Here is a 26,126-nt window from a genome sequence, read left to right on the forward strand (position 1 = left end):
AGACAGTATTAGACGCTTTTGGTCATTATTCGTTTACCCTATAACCCAGCAATGGTGCCGCGATGACCGGGGGACTGTCGCCATTGAAACCCGTCGCTCTAATTGAGTTTGGGAGTTTAAAACAGAGAAGCGCGAACAAAGTTCGGGCAATGCAGACACCCAACACCGGTGAAGCCTCTGATAGGAGACTTTCACTCTTTCTAATGCTCCAGGAAGAGGGAAAACACCGGTAGCCCTTTCCCCTTATCTCTCGCTCTCAAGATGACGCTATTCACGATAAAACAGTCTATAGAAAGCTTGTCCATGAAAGGAGCGGGCAGAGCCAGGGCATGCACTAGACGCAGATAGAGGGCTTTACAACCTCTCTTGGCCAACCAGAAGCATCAAAAAATCTCCTAGCCATGGTAGCGAGAAACAGCTTGAATAGGTGCGTAAGGGTTAAATGTAGTAACTCTTCATGGTTATGGTGCACGCAATGTTTCGATTATGGTTATGCAAGAAGGCGTAAAATACGAATGTGTCACTTGATTTCTGTTTTGCTCAAATGAAGTCTGACCGCTTCAACGGCAGATTCCCGGCGTTCGGCGCTCGAAACGTCGTGTGCACCATATTTCCAGTCACCGAGAGTTACTCCGACGCACTTATTAATTTTGTTTATCGCACAAACCGCCAGGGTATTATGAGCAGCTTCTGGTTGGCCACATTTGCATTTGTGACAACGCTCCGGCACATGCCCAGCCCACCTTCGGCTAATAGCGCTTCCTCATTTGCTTCGTATCGATCAAAATGATTGGTTAAACTCTCTCTATAAACGTCTCTGAAGCAGAGGACACATGAGTGATAAAAAGAGGTGCCGCGTGGCAGTTTACACATCAACTTGCGTGGAAGCTGTGATGTGGAGGCATGGCTTTATGTCACAGCGTTCACGCAAGTATAATAGACAACTGTTTGCTAGTGGAACAAACTTAATATTGTTTTGAGGTGTCATGTGCTGTCTAAACAGTCCCCAATGAACAACATGTTTGATAGTTGAATAAACTTGTGTCAGAAATTTCACCAATGTTTCATAAGTGGCACGGCTGCTTATGATTCGTAGGTTTGTGTAGAGGGAACCATCGAATATCTGATCTGTGTGTGTCGTCATCCATAAAGCAAATCATAATTTATCTTGCAACATATTTAGATGAACTTCTGATAATTCAAGATTTTGATAATTCATGCCAAATTTGTGACTTCCTGGAGTTTGAATAAATGAGAGTCTACTGTACATCACATTCAAATGAATGGTTTATCTTCTTGAGCGCAATAAAAGCTGTACCTTTCTCCACTAGCAGTGCAATAAAAGCAAAATAGTACAGCAATGTGTTTGCTTTAGTTGTATGCACTGGCACAGGCCTCTGCAACTAAGTCAAGGTAGCATTAAAGGGAAGCTGAAGCACTTCGTAAGAAATCTGGGTTAGGAGCGGACTTCCATAGCATCTAGTCCCGTGAATTCAGTAACCGTACTAAACTTAGGCGAAAGTCAACGTAAACTCCATTCATTAAAAAAAAATATGCGCAGTGATTGCAGTAGGGCATACGGTGAGTCTCTCTTCCACTTGTAATCTGTCCAAAGCGTCGTGACGTCATTGTTGGCACCCCCAAGTCAGCCTATTTGTAAGCAAGGGTTACCGGACCCTTTGCCAGTTTTAATCTCCGTTCTCGTGCTCTGGCTTCGTTCGGTGTGCCGCAACATGCAAGGCTACGCCGAAATTTTAATTAACAATTACAACGCTCCTACTAGCAAGGTTAAAAGAAAAGTTAAGACACCATTTTTAAAGTGCGCATATTAAAAAACACTTTTTTTAAATTTAAGGAATTTTTTTTTTATTTTATACAGAGCACCTACGAAGTACTTCATTAATCTAAAATATTATCCCCGTTTTCACCTTAAGAACCGCAGTAAAACAAGGTTTCCTACACTAGAGTTAAATTAGAACAATGAGAGCAAAGTTGTTTCGTAAAACTGGTGCTCACCTGATATGCATCTGTGGAATGAGGCATTGACTAGCAGTGACTTATTGTCCCAGAACTGAAGAGCTGGCTCTGTAAAAAGAAAGTAATGTTCACCTTCATGCACATATTGTGTACAGTTGGAAGAGATAAAAGATATTGTTAAAGTTTAGCAATCCTTCTGATGTGCAAAATTTACTGCTCAAGGCTGTTAGGAGCAGTTTACGACACTAGTGCTCAATAAAAACATTCAGAGAAAGGTTTTCTTTAAATAAAAACATGAATTATTATTGGAATTCACTTTTACCTCAAAGCGCTATAACGCATGAAATGCAGTATTTAGGAGGTTGTTTATTTTGTTCTTTTTATTTTAAACTGAATCTGCGTATAGGCCACATGACGTCAGATCACGTGGCATAAACTTACCTGCCAAATTTAGTGAGGAAATTGAATTGGTGTATAGGTCACGTAACATCACAATTTTTCCGCTAAATTCAGCGGGGAACCTGAACTCGTCTGCAGGCCACATGACGTCAGGTAACGTAAAATAATATTTTCTGCCAAGTTTCGCAGGGGAACTGTATTGATGCATCGGTCAGGTGATATCAATTTTTCTGCTAAATTTAGAGGGGAAACTGAATTGCAGCATAGGTCACGTGATGTCTATTTTCCGCTAAATATATCGGAGAGCTTGGAAAGGTCTGTAGGTCCCGTGAGATCAATTTTCCAGCTAAATTTAGCGGGGAAACTGAACTTGAGTTGAGGTCACGCAAATACAGTGTTCCCGCTAAATTTAGCAGCAAATGCACGGACGGATGGACAACATTTCGAAATTCGAGCGTAATGTTAAAAAGCACTTAATGTTTAAAAAAAGTAAAAGCTGCTCACCTGATGTGCATCTCTGGAAAGAGGCTTTGACTAGCAATGAATTATTGCCCCAGGACTGAAGTGATGTTTCAGTAATGCTTCCTGCACAAACAATTCAAGTTGCAAAACACAAGCCCCCAAAATGTTCTTGTCGTTCTTCTCCCCATACTTTTTTGTGCATTGAAATTTATTTCATTCCTTGCCAAATCCTAAAGATTTCCAAGTGCTTGTCCTAGGACTTTCTGTTAGAGCCTGGTTCATGTTGCAGAAACCTGGCTCAGTGGGTTACCTGGAGCATTCATTGTCCGTCGAGACACTTTTCCTTTCCCCCCATCCTGTTCATGAAAGCAGAAACTTCTCTCTCGTCACTACAATCATTAAGGACTTTTTACAGATCCTAAACAGGAGGTTGGCATTGCCAAAACAATCTCAAGTCTTCACTTTGAGCATGGAATAAAAGTTACGAAACTGACAAACATGGCAGTAGCATACTTTTCACTTTTGCACATGTAGAAGAAACGCTAATTTCTACTAGGAAAGTCCAAGGCTATCAGATTGCTCACCGACAGCAACTACCAGGAAGAGGGGGGGGGGGCATGAGTGTGACGGCAGCTGGTTTTAATGCTTGTGCATTTCTGAAAGTTGCAAGCAAGACTTCTAAAGAAAAATGACCCAAACTAATGCAACAAATTATTCTTTCATTTCATTTGTCATATCAAAAGGTTGGTATGAGGAACTTCGCCCGGCTGACACGACGCAGATTCCAGTACTCATCTGCGTCGAGAATCTTCTGTCAAAATGCGTCTACCACGCCGCCACAATCAATTTGAATCTCCAATCAACCTTTCACCCAGCAAGACCTTTCTTGTGCCTGTGTTGTGCTGAAGGCGTGAACGCAAAGTCAGTGAAGGCATCTGCAAAGCCCCTTTGCGAGCCCAGGACTTCGTGGCCTCCTCGCCAAAACCATTTCGAGCAGGACCATATGCTTGTGTCTTTGTTATGCCTCGGTTTAGTAAACCTAGTGGCGCTTTGTACTAAACCTATCATGGTGTTATCTCCCGCTCTGCACGTAACAGGGGCGCACAGTTCTTGTTCAAAGTAGCAAATGTTGATTTCGATCTTGGACAACGGTGCCCCAGTGTGATTGTGCAATGTTAGAGTTTCGCGGCACCATGGGGTCGCGAGCGTGTTCGATTCGTCCTGGCTGTCATTTGCACGTCTGCTCCCTCGTGTGGATGCGCTTGGGAGACGGACGAACAGCGGACATGATCAATTCGTCTGCGGATCAGTCCGTCGTGTGAATCAGCCATCAATAAACAGTGCGGTTCATTTTGAACTTGATATAGATTAACTGAGCAACACCATCTTGCAGGATGGCTAACCCGCCTAAAACCCCTGGGTATGTTTGTGTTAGTTACGTAAGTGGTGTCAAAGTGCCAGTGCACGAGGCATGTGCAGCACTTGAAAGCAATAGCAGTGTAACCCTGAAATGAAAGGCACTTGGAAGTGAGTGGCACGTGTCTCTCGCGTTCACACAATTAAAGCTGAACCACATGTACGCAATTTAACGAGTGACGGCAGCAAGCGAGAAATATTTCTCACTGTGGCTCATCGCGTTGCTCGGTTTTTGGATTTCTAGCAAATTTTGCTCATCGCCTTGGTCGCTTACCCCCGTCGCTTTCTTGTTGTTTGCCTGGTTGTGCGGCTGGAGCGATAATTGCTTTCATGCGGTTTATATTTTATGGTTGCCGGCACTTGCCAAAATGTGAAGCGTGAATTTTATCGAGGGCTTTGCACTTGCCGACTCTCAGACTGCTAAGAAAACTTTGGGTTCCAGTGAAATACGACTACGTGATTTCTCACTTTTCTTATGAACTGACGAGGAAAGCTTTGGAGGAAGTAGTTTGAAATCAGTTCATGGTGTCGCAAGGAAGTTGTTCAAAACACCTTTTTTTCGATTAAAAGGTTAAAAGGCGCGAACAAAACAGGACCAAAAAGGCACATGTACGACACGGACAGGTCTGTGTCTTACGTGTCTTTTTCCGCCCTGTTTTGTTCGCGCCATTTAACCTTTTAATCAATATAAACCAACTAACCCAACCAGTTTTATTGCATAAACTTTTTCCGTTTCTTTTAAAACACTACTCAATGCGAATTTTTATTTTTTCGTCTAACCTTCACAATGAAGGTTGGTTAGTAAATAAGCCTGTGGGTTAGTAAATAAGTGCAAGATATACAGGATTTTGTATAAAAAGTCGGTGTCCCAATTGAAAAAAAAAAACTCTTTATACACTTCGCAAGCAACATAATTAATACAGACCCTACTTCTAAAGGCGCACGTCACGCAATGTTTCGTGTAGTTTCCGAGGACAAAATTCGAACTTGAATTCAACCTCCCACAGTGGAAGCTAATACGAGCGCCAGCACGCTAACGGCTACCTTTAGCAGCAATGGGTACCGCAAAACACACCGCCTAGCTAGGTGGTACCAAGCCGCCACCCGATTTGCAGAAATCAAGCCTTTCTACGAGATAAAGCTCCGTGATGCACTCACCAAGTACATCGCTTGCTCCCCCTGCCTCCGGTGGGACCTTTGCTTCTTGGTGAGCTCCAGCAATCTGACTGCTCGCTCAGGGACAGGTCGGTTCCAGGATTTTCTTGGCAAAAGCTCGAGGGTCATCCAATGCGGAAAGCACGTGTCCGACAAGGAACCGCACACGTTCGCTTTCACGCCGACTGCACACACAAGAAAACGTCATAAACGCTCCAAACAGAAAGGACTGAAAAAGTAAAACGAATGGGCGAGGACTCACCCTTTAGACTCAAATCCACAGCTGGTACATGGCCGCGCCGGCACCTAGGACACTTCCTTTTTTCAAGAACGTTCTTCGATGTTTTTTTCCGAAAGTCTGAAAGCGCCCGCCCGCTCGCTTTGTTTTTGTATTTTGATACGATGGCGATGGAGATGCGGCGATAATCGTTGCTCGCTAGTTCCGATCAATCACATTTTACGCATTGTGAATGTGCTTGTTTTAGTCAACTGAAATTAAAACTGTCAAATAGAGAAAGCTGTTTTAGCATTTATATAATTATTTGTAATAAACCAGGTTGGTAGTGCACCGTGTACTAAACTGAAGCTTGGCTTTGTTTCATTTTAACATGCCAGCAACTTTACTAAACCACTCAGTTGGGAAACTGCCATAGAGACTGCTCTGAAAAAGTGGCCCCGATCTGTCCTCGAGCATCGAGCTAATGGCGAACACAACGCCGCCATTTCTCCCGCAGCGGCCACTCGAGGAACTGCACGTGACATCTATTTTGGTTTTAATCTGTCATTTTTGCGCCGAAACAGATACAGCGGAAGAGGTTACAGGGGTGCCAACGCCGTCTCCGCAGCGGACGCTCCGCGTCTTACTACCGAAGTTAAAATGCCCCTAGGCTGGGGACGCGCTACCTGAAAGCACCGCTGAGGCATTTTTGTATAAAACAATATTAATTGTGCCGCTAAACCTTGCAAACTAAAGATACTAAAAACATCACGCGTCTTTCATTTTGTACTAAACTCCAATAAATTTCATACAAAAAGTGTCTTTTCCGTTTGTTATACGCAAAAACATGGTTTGTAAAAGCTCAAGGTGACCACAGTAGAGAAAAATGATAAAGAGTGGCGCTGTTGTCGTATTTAGCTCGGTCTCGGTGGACGCCAGCGGCCCAGGTTTCAACGGCGAGTTTTCCAACTGAGTGTTTTAGTAACGTTGCATGGCAGCGACCATCATTTTCTCGAGTACCGCAGTGCTCGACCTACTCGTGCGTTGGTTGTCCTGTTATCCACCTCCTGCGATCCGCATCAGCCACAAGCATGCTGTCTAGATGTTATGGCCCGCCGGAAAGAATCTTCAGTCTCCTTGGAAGCAAGGACACCACTAGGGTTGCTCGGACGTCGTCGGCACCCACGAACCCAGTCAGTGAGCCTCACGTCGTTTGCTTGGTTCCTTCACGTTTCCGGCGACGGATCCCCCAGACCTGGCCTTAGCCTTGCATGGCTTAGCTGGTGAAAAACAATCCTCGACAACGCGGCGCCTTTGGAATGCAATTACTACGATCAGTCGCTCTTAAAACCTAAGTAGCCACCTTCAATGATGAGCTCTTCGATGTGAACGCTTTTACCTTCACAGTGTGCAGACTCTCCGAATGATCCTTCTACAAGCGACGCTGCGAGACGCGAGCCTTCAGCGTTGTTTCAACTCGCAGTATGATTCTCAAAATGGGCACTTGGTCCCAAATAAGCTGCTGCACCTTCACTCACTTCCCGAGACGCATCCCACGTCAGTTCTTTCGGTTTGTAGAACGAGGGAGCAGGATTCGGTTTATGGCGGTCACCTTGTCAATTGGTACAGTGGAGCACGCAACTTACCGAAAGGATCGTGCTAAGAACTCTAGATTTGCGCTGGTCGTGGTATTTTTCCGATTACCCTTTTGGCGACGCCTTTAACCTGGAGCTGGAACTTCCCAAAAGCATGGCAGAGTCCTGCTATGCTGTGCGTGCAGCCCGGCTTCCGTGACCGAGTCTTATGACTTGTCCAGCGAGCCAGTGGTGCGCATTAACACTAGAATTAATTAAATGTGTGCATACTAGAAGCCTTCAAGTTGAGTCACTCAGAGTGCAGTGTATATCATGGAACTTATTTCCAGTGGCCTTAGTGCTCGACAGTTTGACGGGACAGTGTGCTCAGTCCTGTTGTTCTCAACACGCTTGTTAATCGTGATAATGCCTCCCTCCAACCGACACCACTGCTGTTACGGATGACCTGATGCTGGTGCTGCTTATCAGGTGGCCCCAGAAACCACGAAGGTTTGCAGAACAACATCGACAAGGTCTAGTATGAACAACCAGCTATGCTTCTTCACACAGCATATCGGCAGTTTTGTCCAAAATGTTCGGAACACTGGGTTTTGTACTTGGCGTGTCCAGTGAAACAGGCCATAGCACACTTAGGTGCCTCTAACAGTCCTGGTCCTGCCACCCCTAGAGTATCGTAGCTCTATATGAGACTCGCATGAGGTTGATCTTGCAAGATCAGTTGAAAGTGTTCAGCAAAAGGGGGAAGCTTACGCTATTCTTCGGCAGCCATGCTCGCTGCCGATCACTCACTGCTCTGACATTGGCTAGAATTCTGGCCCTCCACTGGCGGGCCAGGGGTGATTTTAAGTGTGGCCCTTTAGGGGTCGTGTTATTATGCCCCCCAGACGACATTGTGGAACTGCAAGGTCACAAGACAGGACTGAAGGGAGTTACTTGCAAGAATTGTGCCGGTGCCTTTCAACTGTTTCCTACCGTAGAGCAATAGCATTCCTTCTTGGTGTGGTCTTCACTGTTCTGGCAATCCCTTTATGTGCATCATTCACGCAGAAGCCCCCTAACAATCGTCACATGCTCGAAAACAGCTGTAGACAGGCAACTTGACACCTTTCCTCCCAGTGAGGTAGAGCAGTGCCTATGTGGTTTACTGTGAATTATGGACTTTTACTTAATTTCTATTCAGTGCTTACCCCACCCCTTTAATTTGTTCCTCTGGCAGGGTACTGTAGGTTTCTTGGTACAGTCTTTGGCTTCTTTACTATAAGGAATCGTTTTTAGCAGGATTAAACGATAAAAGCACTTTTAATGCTTTTATCTTCTACTATGGCACTCTTAGGCACACAACTGTATACTATTTTCTTAAACCTAACAAAAACGGGTTTTATATTCGTTAACTAAAATACGGGCAAAGATTCCGTCAGAATTAGAACAAAGTGTTTTTAAAATTACGGAATTTTTTTACACTGCAAGGTCTCGTCGAGAGGGGGTGCAGTTGCCTTGATTGTGCCATCTCAGTTCACTTGCCAACAACGAAGGTACCTCGGACACATAGTTGCATGGATGCCAGCCTACCCACCGCACCAGTACACCTATGTACATTCCCTACATACAAAGTGCAGTAAATATATTATACATATATATCTAATTCAAATAAGGGAAAAGAAAAAAAAACTTTATTATTTTGGGACACTGAGACGTTTATTGAGGCCGAATGAAACGAATGTCATATTTGTAAATTTTATTTCCTTCCCATTCCACGCATTATTTAGTCGTAATAAATACCCGATATGCCCAGAATCATTTTTGATCATTTCAAAAAAAAAAAAAAAAACGGAATGTTTTTGATAAGAAAAAAAAAAAAGAACCATTTATTTTTTATTTTATTTTTTTTTTTTTATTTAAGGAGGCGCATGTTTCTACGCTTTCAGATAATTAATCCTCCACCTTCGGGCACCTCTCTAGTAAATCGTAGCGTGATCCAGGTCACTTAGGGAGCACGAAGGAAACATAGTGAAAACGTTAGCAGGATCAAGCCGACAAGCCGAGAGACTGAGAGAAAGAGAGAGTGAATAAACACCTTTATTGAGCAAAAGAAGCTTCGGGAGGCGTCCTTAGTCCAGGATGCCTTGAGCTCAGGCCGCGTCTTGGGCCCTCGCGACCAGTCGTAGCTGATCGTCGAGGTCGGAGCTGGCCAAGGCTCTCTCCCAAAGCTCGGTGGTGGGGTAGAGGATGGGGGGATCTAGTGGTGTTTGGGAGCAGCCTCCTACCATATGTCGGTGGGACCCGGGTTCTCCGCAGAAGCGGCATTGCGGAGAAAAGTCAGTGGGGGCTAGGAGGTGATTTCTGGTGGGGGAAAGTATTAACCTGTAGCGCACGGAGTATTCTTTCCTGTTCTCTAGGTAGTGATTTGTGTGCAGGAGCGTAAGTTCTACGGGTTAGCCTGTAATGCTGCGTGATCTCTTGGTAGGAGACGAGAGGGTGCATGCGCTCCGGTTTGGGTTCCTCGGCGTTGGCTCGGCGGGTCAAATCTCGAGCCACGAGCTTAGCAATCTCGTTGCCGGCAATGCCTTGGTGGGCGGGCGCCCAGACAATTCTGAATTGTCTCGTTGGAGGGTTCTGGTTGATGAGTCGTAGCGTGTAGGCATGGATGCGTCCACTAGCGAAGTTGCGATACGCCTGCTGAGAGTCGGTGACGATGACTTCGACTTCGGTTTGAGTGAGAGCGAGGGCTATCGCCGCCTCCTCGGCTTGAAGGGGGTCTTTCGGGGGAGTGATATGCTACTCCGAGGTTCGTTGTTCATGATAACGGTAGCTGTTGTGGCTGCTTTGCCGGGGTATGACGCCGCATCCGTGTAGGCTGTGGAGGGTTGACACCCGTACTGCTTGTGAATAGCCCGTGCCCGGGCCTCCCTTCGCTGCGCGTCGTGCACGGGGTGCATGTTGCGAGGAAGGGGAGGAACTATAATGTTGCTCCGGATGGCATGGGGTGGTCTTGCAGTTGGAGGAGTCGTGTGATGGAGCGGGGCCGAGAGCCCCAGGCGTGAGAGGATGGACCTCCCCGTTTCTGTGGCCCCTAATCTCCCTCGCTGGTTGGAGAGGTGTGCTTCAATCAGCTTCTCGGCCGTATTGTGTACTCCCAGCCGGAGGAGGCGTTCGGTGGAGGTGCTTGTCGGGAGGCCCATGGCTTGCTTCTACGCTTTCCTGATCATTGTGTCTAGTGTTTTTAGTTCCGTCGGGTTGAGTAAAGCGTAGGGGATAACAAGTGATCCGAGACACGACGAAGGCCTGGACAAGCCGAAGCGTATCCTCCTCCCCCATGCCTCTTGTCTTTGTCGCGATTCGTCGAATCATGTGGGTAACTTGGTCTATAATAGTCAGGAGCCTCTTCACCAATGTAGAGTTGTTGCCATCTGCCTGGAAAATCATTCCCAGTATCTTCACGCTCCGGGATGAGGCGATGGTGTGTCCCTCCAGGGCCCATTTTCTGGAACGCAAACCGTGGTTTAAAGTTAACTATTTTCCCTAGAAGGGGGAATTCCAGGTCACGTGAGTGGGAGAGCAGGGGCGCCGAGGGAGAAGCAGTACCTAGAAGCAAAATGCCGCGGCGTCGCTTAATGAGGGCTAATAGTTCTGCTTGGTTCTGCTGAACATTCATTTCGATCTGACTGTTATATTAATGACTCACCATCAACCTATTAGCACGTCCAGCAAAGCGATAGTTCAGAGGGACTACTAAACGAACCGACGGCAGCATTCCGCGAACGCGTCACTCTTCAGCAGTCCGGGATCCAAGACATATGACGGTACATAAGCCTTGCAAGTGTTTTTATGGTGAGTAAAAAAAATGTTTTGCGAACGAGTGTTGGTACATATTTATACTAAGACGTTTAATTTGTTACACTATGCACGCCAACTCGTGAGCAGCGATTACTTTGCTGAGAAAGGGGGTTATCCTCATTAAAGTCTTCGTTCAGGGTGAACAGCTGAGACATTGTACCGTTTTTTAGTTTACAGTGCGCCGACAGTATGCCGACAGCATTGAGGTTTCTACATATCCCCGGTGGCCAGCAATTCAACGGTGACGAGAAGCTTAGCTTCTCATCACCGGTGAATCGGTTGGGCAAACGGAAGAGAGAGCAAACAGTTGAGACCAGCAGGAATTGCAGAAACGTGCGTCGCAAGGAACGAAAACGAGAGTACAGCACCGGCGTTGCCAGACTGGAAGAAACACGGGAAAGTTATGCGTTGTTTATGGCAAAACATATTGAAGGAAATGTTTCTTACATTTTCGAATATTCGTCGACAAACTCTAGCGTAGTAGCTAAAATTTCTTCGTACCATCGGAAGCAAACAATTTGGTCTTCAAGTACAACATTACTATATTTTGACTTAAAATACCATACTAGATTGATGACAACCAGCGGAAAAAGAGGATAAACAAAATAACTGGCTTGTTTCACCGATAGATGGCGCATCTTATTGCCCAATCAAAAATAATTATTGTTGTTCTATATCTAACCGTTTATTACAGTACCTAGGTACTTTTCCCTTCCTAGGCACCGTGGTTTATCAAAATGGGTTTACCATCGCTTCGACAAAACCGGCTCAGGTGTATGGTGATAGTGGGCGAGCCGAGAGGGTGCAGCTTTCGCTGCGAAACCAGGTGTAGCTCCGACTTCTGGGGGGCGCATCCGAGGCCGCAAGACTTAGCATAGGCATTCACCACGTACGCCGCGTCCTGCAGACGGCTCTCCATTGCCCCGATGGACCCTGTGGACGAGCAGATGGTAATGTCGACCGCATATAAGCCATGCCGAATCCCCGGGATGTTGTCAAGGAGCGGCGGAAGTCCTATGAGGGCAATATTAAACAGGAGAGGGGATAGCACTGCTCCTTGTGGTGTGCCGCGTCCACCCAGTGGGAAGGGGTCCGTGGCTTGATCCCCGACCTTCAGGATGGCTTTTCTATCCGACAGGAAATCCCTTATGTAGGGGTGCGTCCTGGCCCCACACCCAAGGGTGTTCAGCCTTTGTAGGATCGCTGAGTGCTTGACGTTATCAAACGCCCCTTTAAGATCCAGGGCGAGGAGGGCGGTGGGAGAGTTGCGCGTCGCTGGTGCCATACCTCCTCTTTTATTTGAAGTAAGATGTCCTGGGTTAAGAGGTGCAGGCGGAATCTTACCATTGTTGTCGGAAGTTTGTCCGAGTCTTCCAGGTACGGTTGTAACCTGTTGAGAACGATGTGCTCCAGGAGTTTTCCAACGCAAGAAGCTAAGGAGATGGGGCGTAGGTTCTCAATGGCTGGTGGTTTGCCTGGCTTCGGTATGAGACGGACCTCCGCCGTTTTCCAGTCCTCGGGAGGGCTTCCTTAGCGCCATACTTTGTTTAGATGAGCGGTAAGCTCTAGTAGTGAGGGGCTGTCAAGATTAATGAGCGCTTTATTGGTGATTTGGTTCATTCCCGCGGTTGTGTGTCGTTGCAGGCGTTGTAATGCCGCAGATACTTCATGGAGATGAGTGTCCTCATCCAGGAGATCGTTTAGACTGCCAGTGTACGGAGGTAGCGGCTCCGATGGTTGTGTGGGGAAGAACAGGGCTTTGAGGGTCAAAAGGAGGTCTGCCCCTTTTCCTGGAAACTGATGGATCACTCGGGCCAAGTTGTGGTGGGATTCCGTTTTGCCGCTGGCTGGGTTGATGAGGTAGCGCAATACCTTCCACGTCTTGGACGTGCTCAGCGTTCCTCTCAAGCCGTCGCAGAGGGATAGCCAATGTTCTCTGCATAGCCAGGTGGCGTATTCCGCTGCCTTCTCCGTGAGTAGGGCGATGCGTTTCTTGAGTTTACGATTCCATCGTTGGCGCTTTAACCGCTTCAGGAGGCTGCGTCGGGCCTCCCACATGTGGAGGAGGCGAGCGTCGATGCACGGAATGGTGGTAGACGTTTGTAGAGTTTTAGCATGTGCCAGGACATTCTGGTGGAACTGGTTAATCCAGTCCTGGATGGAGAGGTGGTGTTGGCGGTCTTCGTTTCCGGGTCGTTGTGATCTTGTCTCCCGCATCTTGGCCCAATCTGTGAGGCGAGCAGTGCCTACCCTGGCCTTGTATTCGAGCCCATGAAGGGTGGTGGCTAGCAGCGCATGATCGCTGCCTAGGTACTCCTCCAGGTGGGTCCAGTCAGCTTGGGGGATGTTTCTGGTGAGGGTTAGGTCGGGGTTGGGGTCCCTTGTGACACTTGTGCCGAGCCTCGTTCTTTTTGTGGGGTCAGTGGCGAGGGTGAGGTCCATGTCCTCAATAAGTTTGTGAAGCAGGTTTCCCCTGGGGTTGGCGTACTATTAGCCCCAGAGGTGGTGGGCTGCGTTGAAGTCGCCCACTATTAGCAGCGGGTTGTTGGCTGCTATGTGTGTGGCCTGATCCAACACGTGCTTGAGGATCGTTGGCGGGCTTTTCGGCCGACAGTACATATTTAACAGGAACATGGGGTTTTTCTTCTCTGGTGCCGGTGGTATAGTCTTGAGGAGAATGGCAAGCGGTTCGGATTCTTGGAGATGGTGTTGTACTGCTACTAATCGCTTACTAACCAGGGTGTGAAGGTTGTTGCCCGTGTCGGTTGCGTACGTGACGTAGCCGGGTAGGCGGACTTGTGTGTTCGTTTTTTGCAGGGCGATGAGTTCGGGTGGTGTTGTGGACGTGGAGACGTATTTTGTGAGTGATCCGTACTTGTTCTTCTAGCCCCGGCAATTCCACTGCCACACCGTGGTTTCGCCTCAGGGGCCCTTGCGCTTACTGCCTGGATGTTGAGTAGCAGCCATCGAGGTTGTGAGAGGGGGGTAGTTCTTGCAGCATGTGGTGTTTCGGTAGGTCTGGGGGAGTCGTTTCCTTCTGGCGCCGGTTGCGCCGAGCATCGAGAGTTGGTAAGCGTTCCTCTAGTTTCGCGACGCGTTCCTCCCTCTGAGTATTGTCACGGGTGGTGACCAAAAACAATAAATAAACAAGTAGAAATAATTGTTTAATGTGGCGAACTTGTTGCAAAAAAAATGGGTACAAAGATAATAACAGAGCGTCGCGGGCGTCGAAGTCGGCGTAGCAGCACAGTCGAACGCTGGGGCGAACGAAACTGACTCCGCTCGCCTTGCGGAATCCCTCGTGGCTTTCTGGATCGTTCGGCGTAGAGGGTTCGGCGCGTGGAACATTCTAACCTCGAATCAGCAAGACGGTTCCCGAATTCACCAGAACAACACATTCCAGTGTCAAGAAAAATGTGCCTCCGCGGCCAGGAATCGAACCCTGGCTTTCAGCGTGGAAAGCAAGCGCGATAATCGTTAGGCCACGCGCGCGCTGCCTACTTGGTCAGCTGCGCGCGCGGTAGTATTGAATAGTTGTTGTTGAGCCGCTGTCTGTTGTATAGCCGTGAGTTGCTGATTAAGAGTAAGCTGTAGGAATGCATGAAGAGACTGGATGGCCCTTGCTATAATCTCCTCGATCTGCTGGGAAGTGGTATGTTGGGCGTGTGGGAGCCCCGGCAGTGTGTTGGGCTGCGTGGGTGCTCGCTGCGGTGTGGAATTAGGGGAATCTGTGGGCTCTGGCCTCTCTGCCCGTTTGCGTTTCTCGGGGGGTGGGTTTTGTGTGTTCTGTGCCGGAATGCCTCTAGTTCTTTCGAGTAATTTATCTTTGAGTGCTGCGAACTCTGCGTGCACTTGAGTGATTTCTGCCCTCAGTGTAGCGTTCTCTTCTTTGAGACACGTAATAGATGCGTGTGCTTGGGCTAGCTCTGCGCTGACTTGCGGGGTCGGTGGGGGACGAGCTTCGGGAGAGACAACCTGCGCCCAGCTCAGCTGCTGTGTGGCCTGCGCTGCTCCCTGGTTTTTCCTCCTGGCACTAGCGGAGCGACCTCGGCCTGAGGTCCTGGAACTGGAGGGCTGCCGGTTCCGCGACGGAGTCCGACGCCTGGAACCGGGACGGTGTGTGGAAGCGCTTTTTCCTCGGACACTTCCGCGCTGTGTGGGGGACCGGAACTGGTGGGATGCTGAGCGCCGGCCATTGGGTCCCGGCGATGGGGAGCTGACGCGCCTGGGGGACTGCGGGGGGTTCCCCAGGTGCTGCTGCGGTTTCCGGCGGTTGACGGGCGAGAGGGACCTTTAGGGCAGGGTTTGGTTGCCGTCGGGTGATTACCACCGTACAAAGAGCATCGGGGGTGGCAGTCATGTTGCTCCGTCGTTAGCGGCGCGCCGCACTCTCCGCACTTGGGCGTGACCGGGGCAGACATCCACTCTGTGGCCGATCTCTTGGCAGGTTCGGCAGTGGGGCACGGTCCGCTTGTAGAGGTAGCACCGTATCAGAAATCCGGAGAGTTCAATGTAGTATGGTACTCGCTTTCCCAAGAATGTGATCACCATGGTTGATGTGTTGCCCAGTCTTCGACAGGTGAGGGCTTCGTAGCCGGGAGCTGCGATACGTTGGAGCACCATTTCGAGCGTACATTCTTAACGGCGTACCCTCTATGGCTACCTATAGACGGATGAAACTTCTATTATAGAAGTTACGAAGTCGTTTTTAAAGGTTTCATACATTTTCCGTTGCCTTAGAGGTTAAAACGGCGATTATTTTTTTGTCTAGGATCACGTTTAGTGGTTACGCTGCGACTCTTGTGTTGTAACTAGGGTTGTGCGAATATTCGAAATTTTGAATAGTAGTTCCGAATAATACAATATTCGATATTCGCTTCGAGAAGAACTTCAATATTCGCGTTTTTCGAAGGGTTGATTGCGGTGGGTTAGCCCCGTTGAGTGCGCTTCTTACCGAGCACCAGTGCACTGCGGAGAAGCAATACCGCAAAAACAAGCTCCGCGGGTGGTGCTTCTCCGCATTACATCGGTGCTCGTTAAGAAGCGCACTCAACGGAGTAACCCGCCGCGATAAACATTTGGAAAAGTATGAATATCGCAGTTGCGTGCTTGGACGAAAACCATACATTCAAAGCGCGATGGTGCACGCGTGCCGGCTGTATATGAAAATAAATTGAAACTTTGTGAATGTGTATACTGTAAAACCCTTTATTTTCGGGGCCCCTATTTTTCGCGAATCGGTCACAGAGGACATATCGCGGCCACTAAAGTTTGCGAATTCCAGAGACCTGCATTGAAATTCTTGAAGACCAAAATTTTCGCGTGCCTTTAAGTATCAAAAATTTTTCAACTCGCGATATTCGCGAAAATTAAGAGCTCGTGAACATTAAGGATTTTACAGTATCTACATTGTAGTAAACGTTTTAAAATTAAACTGACTGTTTTGCAAGAGTATGTGTTGGGCAGAGATGCCCTTAAAACCTGCGTTTACCATGCGGAAGTCATTTTTTTTAACTCGAAATTAAAGAGAAAATATTTAAGATTTGTAAATTTACTCAATTGGGTATACAGTTGGCCATTTCCATTGGATTCATTTTATGTCAAACTTGTTGTTTACTTTCCATCCCAACACATCAGACCTTCTGAGGTCTCAGTTCATAAATATAGATAGATTAAACTCGGCTTATAAATGAACAGGTGAAACAACCTTCACAAGTTTCGCTGGGGTTTTGTTTAAGCATTATGTTATGGTAGTGAAAGGCACGGAAAAACTATTCGATATCCGATTCGAAAATATTCGGCCAAGACCACTATTCGCTTCGAATTCGCTTCGAACTCCAAATCTACTATTCGCACAAGACTAGTTGTAACCTCTAAAATGTAACGTTGGACAAGAACGGGTAACCTTTACACGATCGAAAGGATTGTTTACTTTTGTTTCCTTCCAAAAATAGAACTTAGAAAGGGAAAGAGGAAGGGAGGGGCCGACACGAGTGAGAGAGGAGGCATAATAAGAGGAGGAGTGAACCCAACCTTTTTAGTTCAACGAATTCCGAAGCTATGGAGACGTAACGTCACGTGACCAGACTCCTTGGCGCCATCACTGCCTTCACCGCCGACACTTCGCTTTTGGTGGTATCGCCGCATCGCGGTTGTGGCCGCGCGCGGCTGTCATGCATCGTTTCGGATCGGAACTCTTCGTCGCTGCTGTTTCATCTGGATTACTCTAAAACGACAAATCTTCACAAGGTATGCTTCACGTTTAGCTAATGAGAAAAATGTTATACTCGACGCAGGATTGAATCTGCATAACAGCTTCGGTTCGAGTTTTTATACCGAATGTTCTTTATATCCAGCTTGGTTCTGAGTCCGAGTTGAGGTTCCAAAAGCAAGTGTCTGCTCTCGTGGACGTCGGGATCAATGCAGTCAACACCTTTTGGGACATGCACGGAAAACGCTGTACCTTCTCACATTGAGCGACACCTGAAGCAAGCTGGAGCAAAGTACCTCTTGACCAACCAGGTACGGAAGGTTTCAATATTAATTTTGTGCATTTTCTTGTGTGAGATTTCTGTTAAAAAGTTTGATACTTCTGATATATATGATTTATGTAAGTCGAGGCACAAAATCCGCATAGTGTCAGACCAATATTGATAAACGATCAGCACACCAATGATATGAAAAATTTCACAAGCTTGGTGAGTTAATTTCTTTTTTGTCTGTTCATACCGCAGGCAGAGGTGCCAGACAGGCCCACTTCGTCGGTCCATCACATAAACGCAACAGCTGAGAAGACTGTGATTTACGGCCGAAAACCAGGAGAACGTGTTCCACTCAGTGAAAGCCTTCGTGATCGCACTTCCGCAGCCGTTGACACTGCTCCAAAAACTGCTTTTGCCCAAGGATACTGAAACCCGAGTGTTAATGAACGGAAAGCTGAAAGCGTTGCTGGTTAAGCTGGGACAATGAAGACCTGGGTGAGCTTTGTCGAACATTACCTTGCATAAAAGGTTCATTCTTTTTGGAACATCGTCGTGAACAGGGCGTTTTAATATTTGTTTGTAATTACTTTAAGGCTTTGACAATAAAGGGAGTAGTTCTCAACATTTGTTGCATTATTTAAGCTGCCCAAGCGCATATCTTTATGTGGGATGTTCATTTTCGCCAATCAGCGAGGCTATGTAAGCGTAAAAATTACAAGGGTCACAAATATAATACTATTGACTATAGTCAACTTTAAATGAGGGCCGATCTTAGGGCGAGGGACGTGCTTCGTGTTTAATTTTGTTGCTAAAAGCTATATTCAAGGAGGGGTTAAATTGGCGAAAATGACTTGCTAAAAAGTATACATAAGTAGATACTATATACAGAGCGTATTTTTTTTTATTATTTACGGTGTTTTTAAGAAAAGGAGGTATTGCTACGTGGATGCAGTCTTTGTCGCATTTTTGCGGGGCTCGGCGGACACTAGGTGAGGGGATAAACGTCCCATTTTTGGACTAATTAATCAAAATATGTTGATTGACTTTTGAATTAATGGCTCAATTGGCCATGCCGCAATCGCAGTGATAACGGGACCAATTATTAAAGCCTGACCCAATTTAGACAGTTAACAAAAATAAATTACAACTTTTGAGATATTTGTCGTTTCAAAGTTTGCTTTCTCTGCTTGATTCAAAACCGCTCGCAGACAGGCGCGCCTGATTATGGTGCGTAGAAGCGTGACGCAGTTTTATCGGCTGCTCGTAACTATCTCGACGGCGTGCCATTGGAGGACGCGCTGTTGTCAAGCTTCAATGACAGTGACGGAGGGACAGAGATAACTGCGTCACTTTCCTGCTGATTATATCCAGCTTGCGCCCTTGAATGGACCGAAGGCAAAATTTTAACCATGAATATCTCAAAGATCGTTGTCTTTTCACGAATCGCCTCGATTGGGTTAGGCAGTAACCATTACTCACGTTATGACTTCAAATGCAACATGATCAATTAAGCCATTAATTTAAAGGCTAGTTATCAAATTTTGATTAATTAGTGAACATAATGTGAAGTTTATCATCTCATATAATTTCCGCCGGCCAAACGAAAATACGGTGTAGACTGCATCCACGTAGGTATTACCACCTTTTCTGAAAACAACTCTAAAGAAAACAAAAAAAAAAGCCCCGACGCAACGGTCGCCCACATTTTAAAACCTTACAAAGAAAAAAGCGTGTATGTCAGACGCTACCGTAACCTTTATTCAGGAGCTTCCACGTGACCACTGCATAGAGGGTACAGTGCTTGCGGTTACATTGTAACTCCTATATTCAAAGGTAGAAATTTGCAAAAACGTACCCTCTGCTAAAGGTTACCCCGCTAAGAGTGTAGTGTCGTGGGCGATGTTATAGATCAGCCCCTTACACGAGTTGTCGGGGCTACACCGTGCGATGCGATATCGTATGTGGTTTCATCAATTGTAAGTTTCTGCACTTTGCTGAGTGCCGAGGCCGTAGATTGGGAGGGGGTGTTCAGAACAAGAATGTTTTGGTCTGCGTCGAGGCGTACTTTGAATTTGGTGGCGCCAATTTGTAGCTGCGCCGCGAGAGCGATGGCGTCCACTAACTTCCCCGGGCTCACCTTGTTGAGCTGTAGGCCGTTCCGTGGACGAATTGCCAACTTGAAGTCGTCGGCGGGAAGTGGGGGTGGTCGGGGCTTGCGCACCTTCGGCCGGCTTTGGTAGAGAGCGGGTTTCAGTGGCGGTAGAGGTAGGGGCGGCGTGGTCGAACGTGGCTGCTGCCCGCGGCGGCCGGCACGCTTCGTAATGGTGATACAAGGTTCAGTATTTTCGTCGTTCTCCTCCTCGGCCGGAGAGGCATCTTGAGTTTCGCGGGTTTCCATGTCTTCGTCCCCCCAGGCCCCGGTGGACGACAGGTGGGCTGCGTCGGCGGCGGCGCTGAGCGGCGCGTCCGCCATCGGTGGCGGCGTGGTGGCCGAAGCCCTGGCCAGGCCTCGCCGCTGGCGTGGTAGGCTTAGCGGGGCGATCCCGCTTCGAAACTTGAAGTGGTCGTAAAATGCACAATATCAAGTCTTGAGGCACACAATGGTAACGTTGAATCAAGGCGTGAGGTGAATTTTCGCTGGAAGTAGGTCGTATGTGCGGAGTTGATCGGAGGTGTGACTTGAGCGCTGGGGCACGGCCTGGTCGCCGAGAGACTGATCGTTTACACACATCATCGCTTTACTTATCCACAAGCTCCATAGTCGAAATAATCACCGCCTCTCCCCTCAGACCTTCCTGGTAAAGGGAAGTGAATCTATTCAAGTGAAACAAGCACATGCTATTTATGGTAGTCATTCTATGGATCATAATTTACATCTAGGTTTCCAAGATTTTCCGTTTTTTGGAGTTAGCAGCTGCTACAGAAAAGCTTAATCGAAACGATTCCATCTTTATACGGCAAAATACATGAAATGCAAAAAAAGTAGCATTGCGTATATTTTCATTTTCCTTGTAATTTTTTTGTACTTTTACACTACATTTCAGTAAAATCTAAAACTAAATAGTTTACTACAATTTCTTACATTTGCAAAAATGTTATACTCTTTTCAAAACATTCTACCAATAAATTGTTACTGTGCGTAGTGTTTCCGTGTAAATTTCAAAATAATGCTAAAACACAATATTGTCAAATAATTTCTTGAATGTTATTATTTGGAACAATAATTTGAAGTTTGAGAAGCAGAGATGTGATCAAACCAATACATTATTTCAGTGTTACTATTTGTAACATTTATTTACTATTTTTCATCGAATGTAAGGTTTCCTTGTAAACTTCAAAATAACATTGGAAATACATGTTAAAATGTTATTTCGATGTTACTTCCTGCAACATTATTTCACGGTTCTACATTCACCGTTACTATAATGTTTCGTTGTCAGTGATGTGATTGGCCTAAGCCATTTTGGCGCACGTTTCGAAGCAACTAAAACAGTGTTTTGCAGCAGCAAAAAAGGCTTTTTGAGCAGCCAAGACAGGGTTTCGGAGCAGCAAAAGTGGATTTTGGAGCATATATTCTCAGGAAAATAAAAATATTTGTATTAAGGGCAGTACAAACGAAGGGCACTTTGTGTTGTGTTGTGTTCTGATGTGACGTGTTGTGACAGAACTCACGGCTTCTGTTTTTACTGCTCAGACATCCCACATGTGTACAGTGCTGTAGGCATTGCCAAGCAATTTAAAAAAAACCGCTTGCCACCGTTTTACTCGTTCCCGACGTGCCAGATTTTCGTCAAACGTAAGCGAACGTAAAACAATGAATTGCAAGCGTCCCAGCTGGTGCCTCAATCGCGCAATCATGTTCGCATGCACGTGAGGTTGATTTCGACAGGCTTGCTGTTGGGCATGCTTCGCCGCTCGAGCGCAGACAACGGCTGTCCGATCGAAACCGAAACCATGCCCCTCAGCTCCGTCGCTAACTTATCCCCGAAATTGTACACAAAATGTAACTTTCGAGCATGCGACAAAACTGTCAGTGGCGCGTGCTTGCCAGGCCGGCAAACAAGGTACAAGCTAAACCCATAAGAAATAAATAGCCTGAGTGCATCGATGCAAGACATAGCGAGCCAGCCTCAAAAAGTTCTCGGAGCACTTTGTGACACGACTGAACTCGAGACAAACAAGCACGCTGTGCGGGTTCAGCGTGCCGATCTTGCCTTCTTTGCTTTAGCTCACTTCTCTTTACCAACTTTCTTTCACGGCAGATTTTTCACGTATAGAGGTCCCTCTAGAAAGAAGGCCCACCGAGAGGAATCTAGATAATCAATACTTTGACAGAGCAGTCTTTGAATTGAATATGGATTTTTGTAGTAACGTATGATATAAACAAGAACAGGAAAGGTGATGAACATGCGGCGGTATTTAGTTTCATTTTAGAAAGTACCATATCTGCAGTGATGTGGGGACGGATAGATTCGACGTCGCGCCACCACGGTGACTGAAAGGCAGTGACCAAATATAGTTTTCCTACGGCCGTTGCCACAGCTCACAAAGTAACTCCTGCCGAGCAAAAACGTGGTTTCGTTTCACAGCATGACGTCATGGCTGGTACCCTGCACGCTAGCGTCGGAGCGTCTGCACACATCCGCGTCTATCGCTGAAAATATAAAAAAAAGAGACGAGAGACGAGACCCACAAGACGAAAGCGCGAAACACGAGACGCCGGGAAAACCATGCAAGACCCGGTGGAGAATTGATGCACGGTACTTTGTGTCAGGCGGCCGCTTGCGCCACATAACGCACGCCTGCTCAATTACAGTTCTCAGTTTAGTTTCGGTTTTGAAAGGCGAACTAAATTGGTCTTTTGGCGCAGGCTTGGTGCAGATTACCCACATTTTGGCGAAATGTAGCAGGATGCAGCAGGGTTAGCCCCTTGGCGCAGTTTGGCGAAATTGGCGCAGCAATCACGTCACTGAACCATTGTAAACTTCAAAATAATGTTAGGAGCATAATGTTACTAAATGTTAATGTTAGTACTCATAACATTGTTTTACAGTTATGTATCGAATGTTGTTATAACGTTTTGTACACAACAATATCGTTATAGGTTTAATTTGAACGTTCCACTAACATTAAGAGCATACCTAAAACGTTGTGTGTTCTATTTGAACATTACTGTAACATTTACACCTAAAACGAAATGTTATTTCAACTCACACAACAAAAATTAATGTTGTTACAATGTTTTGTGCTACCTCTGTTCTTTTCGTGTGAGTTGTATTGCATGCTCAAAATAGAGCTACCTTAATGTTACCAGAAATAAGAAGATGAGAATTCCGCGGGTATGCGAGCTACACTTCAAAGCCGAGTACCTCCGGACGACAACAACATGTACTGACGCAAGTAGGAAAACCATTGAGTTTCCGATGGGCCTCACGAGGCTCACTTTAGACGCAGTGCCGACAGTCCATGCCGAACTGCCCCACATACTTCTCCGACGTAACAGAACTGCGAGAAAGCCCGGAAACGAGGCGAAGAAGGCAAGAAAGTGGTTCTGTGGAAGAAGCCATCAGGCGTTCTGTGGAGACCCATGCAGAAGAAGGAAGCGCCAACCAGGTGACTACGCTGCGCAAATTGCATCCCAACTGCATCGTTTGGAGCTGGAGCCATTCTGGACGGTTGTGCACACGAAAACTAGTCTCATGTGCTTTCACATAGAAAATTGCCAGGCTCCGTAAATTGAATGCTCCGTTGTTGTGTCCCAGGACCTCTCTTGTCGTGCTTACTGGAAAGGTTAACAGTTGCACCCTCAAGCCAACCTAGTCACAATTCCGGAAAGCATCGAAGATATGCGTACCCTCCACACACTGTTCGAAAGCATGATATCTATCAAGACTACACCACAGGACGAAAAAGTGCACAGAACTACGGCAACCATGATGCTGATGCTGTCTCTCCTAGAGAACCTTATCAGTGATGATCTACTCCCTGGGGAAAAACTTGAAGTTCTTAGGTTCGTTCAAGAGTAACTTCAGCTACTCATGCAAGAGAAGAGGGCATTTCGGTACTTAGCAGAGCTTGTGGTTTTTGCAAGTCTTGTGTATACGATTTCGCCACACGCATATGCGTTCATCAGGCGTTCTGGAAACGCAATTCTTCCGCATCCGTCCAAGATAATGCGTGAGTGCCGTTCGCTCGACGTAAGCCCAGCAAATGAACAAAACGATGATGGGTTCCCGAGCTACATAAAACGACGGGTGAGGTTAATGAAACCGCATGAGCGTAGGGTGACCCTTATGATTGACGAAGTACACATCCAACAATCTTTTGAATACAATGGAGGGGAATTAACTGGCACCGCCTCAAATTCCACAGAAGCAGCAAAAACCGCCCATGTATTCATGACGCAGTCACTTCTGTCGCCTCACAAAAACTTCGCTCACATACCTCCAGTCGCAAGAATTGATGCTGAACAGCTCCACAAAATTTTGAAAAAAGTCATCATGAAGCTTGAGGAAGCTGGACTCACTGTTGTGGCAGTCATAAGTGACAACAATGCTATTAACAGGAAAGTGATGAGTCTTTTTTCGTCCAAAGAAAAACTTGACATCTGCTACGCACACCCAGTTGACTCCAGGCGACCCTTGTTTTTTGTTGCAGATCCGGTTCACTTGTTGAAGTGTGTGCGCAATATTGGTTAAACCAAAGAAACCTAGAGAAGTGCATGTTCTACCTAGCAATAAACACTGCCAGCACTACCAAAGTTAACGGTGCATCGTTAACTACACTGAAGAAGTAACACAAGCATGAGCAGTACAAACTTGTCAAGTTCGGTCATGGTCTCACATTTAAAGCACTGAATCCTTCAAACCTCGAGAGGCAAAATGTGAAACTTGCACTCAAGGTGTTTCACAGCTTAGTCGCTGAGGCAATGAGAACGCGTGGCAAGACATTGAATCTGCCATATGCAGAGGGAACTGCCGATTACATTGAGATAATTGTGAAGTGGTGGTTTATTGCAAATGTCAAAACTCCAACGAAAGGCGTCGATTAAAAGATGCTTTCCAAGAGCCCATTACGTCCATGGATGATGTGCAGGTTGGCTTCTTGAGCACGTTCGTGGATTGGCTTGACACATGGCGAAACCTGAGGACTAGCACAGGCCTGCTAACGTCGGACACCCACACAGCACTACGACTGACTTCGTACGCCCTAATCGAGCTGACCCGATACTGCCTTCAGGAGCTGGGTCTTGAGTACGTCCTGTAGGGGAAATTTCAGGCGGACTGTCTCGAAGAGCGGTTCGGAAGGTGAAGGCAGGTGTCAGGGTTGGAGTACCATGTGTCAATCACACAAGTATTCGAGTCAGAAAAACAAAATTCGGCTACAAGACTCTCTTAGCTTCCCAAGCATGGCAGAAGCACACAAAGAGATTACACCATCCAATGAAGAGGAACTCCTGCACCAGTACACTGTCAGTGTCACCGTCAATGATATAATACTGAAGGAGCCTGAAGTGCCAGCCATTGCCTACGTGGCTGGATTTTGTGCACATGCTGCTCTCAAAAAGTTAACTTGTGATGCATGTGCGGAAAACCTTACCGTGCAGACCAGAGAGATGCAAGCTGAGAGTGATGTGCTGATAGATAACCTCTCCAAAGGTAGTCTTAAGTTTTCTCGGCCAGGCGTACTAAATGCCCGTATTGCACACGCAGATTGTGCTGGAAAAGCTCACTTGCACCAGCATAAATAGACACAGATTTTTTGGTGCTGAAAACCAACGTGGGATACTGTTGGGGCTAGTGAAGTGCCATTTGTCAAGTGCGGAAGATCAAGACTTTGATATGTGCCGTAACGGGCATCACCCACAGACAGTGCTGTCCTATGTACCCTGTGCAGCTGCCAATATGTTGCTAAAAAACTGTGTGCAGCAACAAAATGATCACCTTCGTACAGAAAAGGGTAAAGAGAAGGCACGAAAACTACAAACCTTAAAATGAAATGGACGTGGTTCCAGCAGTGCACAAAATCGGGTTCCTGGAACATTACTTAATATTATTCAGTTTGATGTACATATGCAGCGTTGTGTTAAAAATGTTTATTGTTCACTGGTGTGCAAGTCGACAACCCAACAATAAAGTATTCTTAAAAGGTTCACAGCATACATTGCTCTGATTTATGACAAAAATACCTACAAATTGGTACATGCACTTTCTTTACTTATCAACTTGAAAAAATAAAAATGACTTAGCCAATGTCTCCGTTGTATAATTTTATAACCCAATGAAAGAAAGCACAAAAACCAGTTTGTTCAAAAATATTTTGAACAAATGGCAAAGCTCTGCAATTTTATTACATACATATTGCCACATACCAACCATATACGTAACCATATCACTAGTGTTTCATCAATTCCTAGCTTCTCTTCAAAACGGCAAGTTTAGACTTAAGCGGCAAGAGTATTAAAAGTTCATTTCCCAACAATGCTTTTTGACACTCAAAAGGCTTCCTCAATTGCTATGCGATTAATTAAATTCTGGTGTCAGATTATGTGTTTGAGGTAGTATACTGTAAACCAGCTGTTTTTGTTAA

At 46.4% G+C, this 26,126-nt stretch overlaps 1 pseudogene; it reads right to left on the bottom strand.

Moving 5' to 3' along the window:
- Window positions 1-15,411: 15,411 nt before the first annotated feature.
- On the bottom strand, window positions 15,412-20,894 carry LOC120836141 (annotated as a pseudogene).
- Window positions 20,895-26,126: the final 5,232 nt, after the last annotated feature.

Source organism: Ixodes scapularis, unplaced genomic scaffold, assembly GCF_016920785.2.
Source record: "Ixodes scapularis isolate PalLabHiFi unplaced genomic scaffold, ASM1692078v2 PGA_scaffold1__304_contigs__length_218370807, whole genome shotgun sequence".
In the NCBI taxonomy this organism is placed as follows: Eukaryota; Metazoa; Arthropoda; class Arachnida; order Ixodida; family Ixodidae; genus Ixodes; species Ixodes scapularis.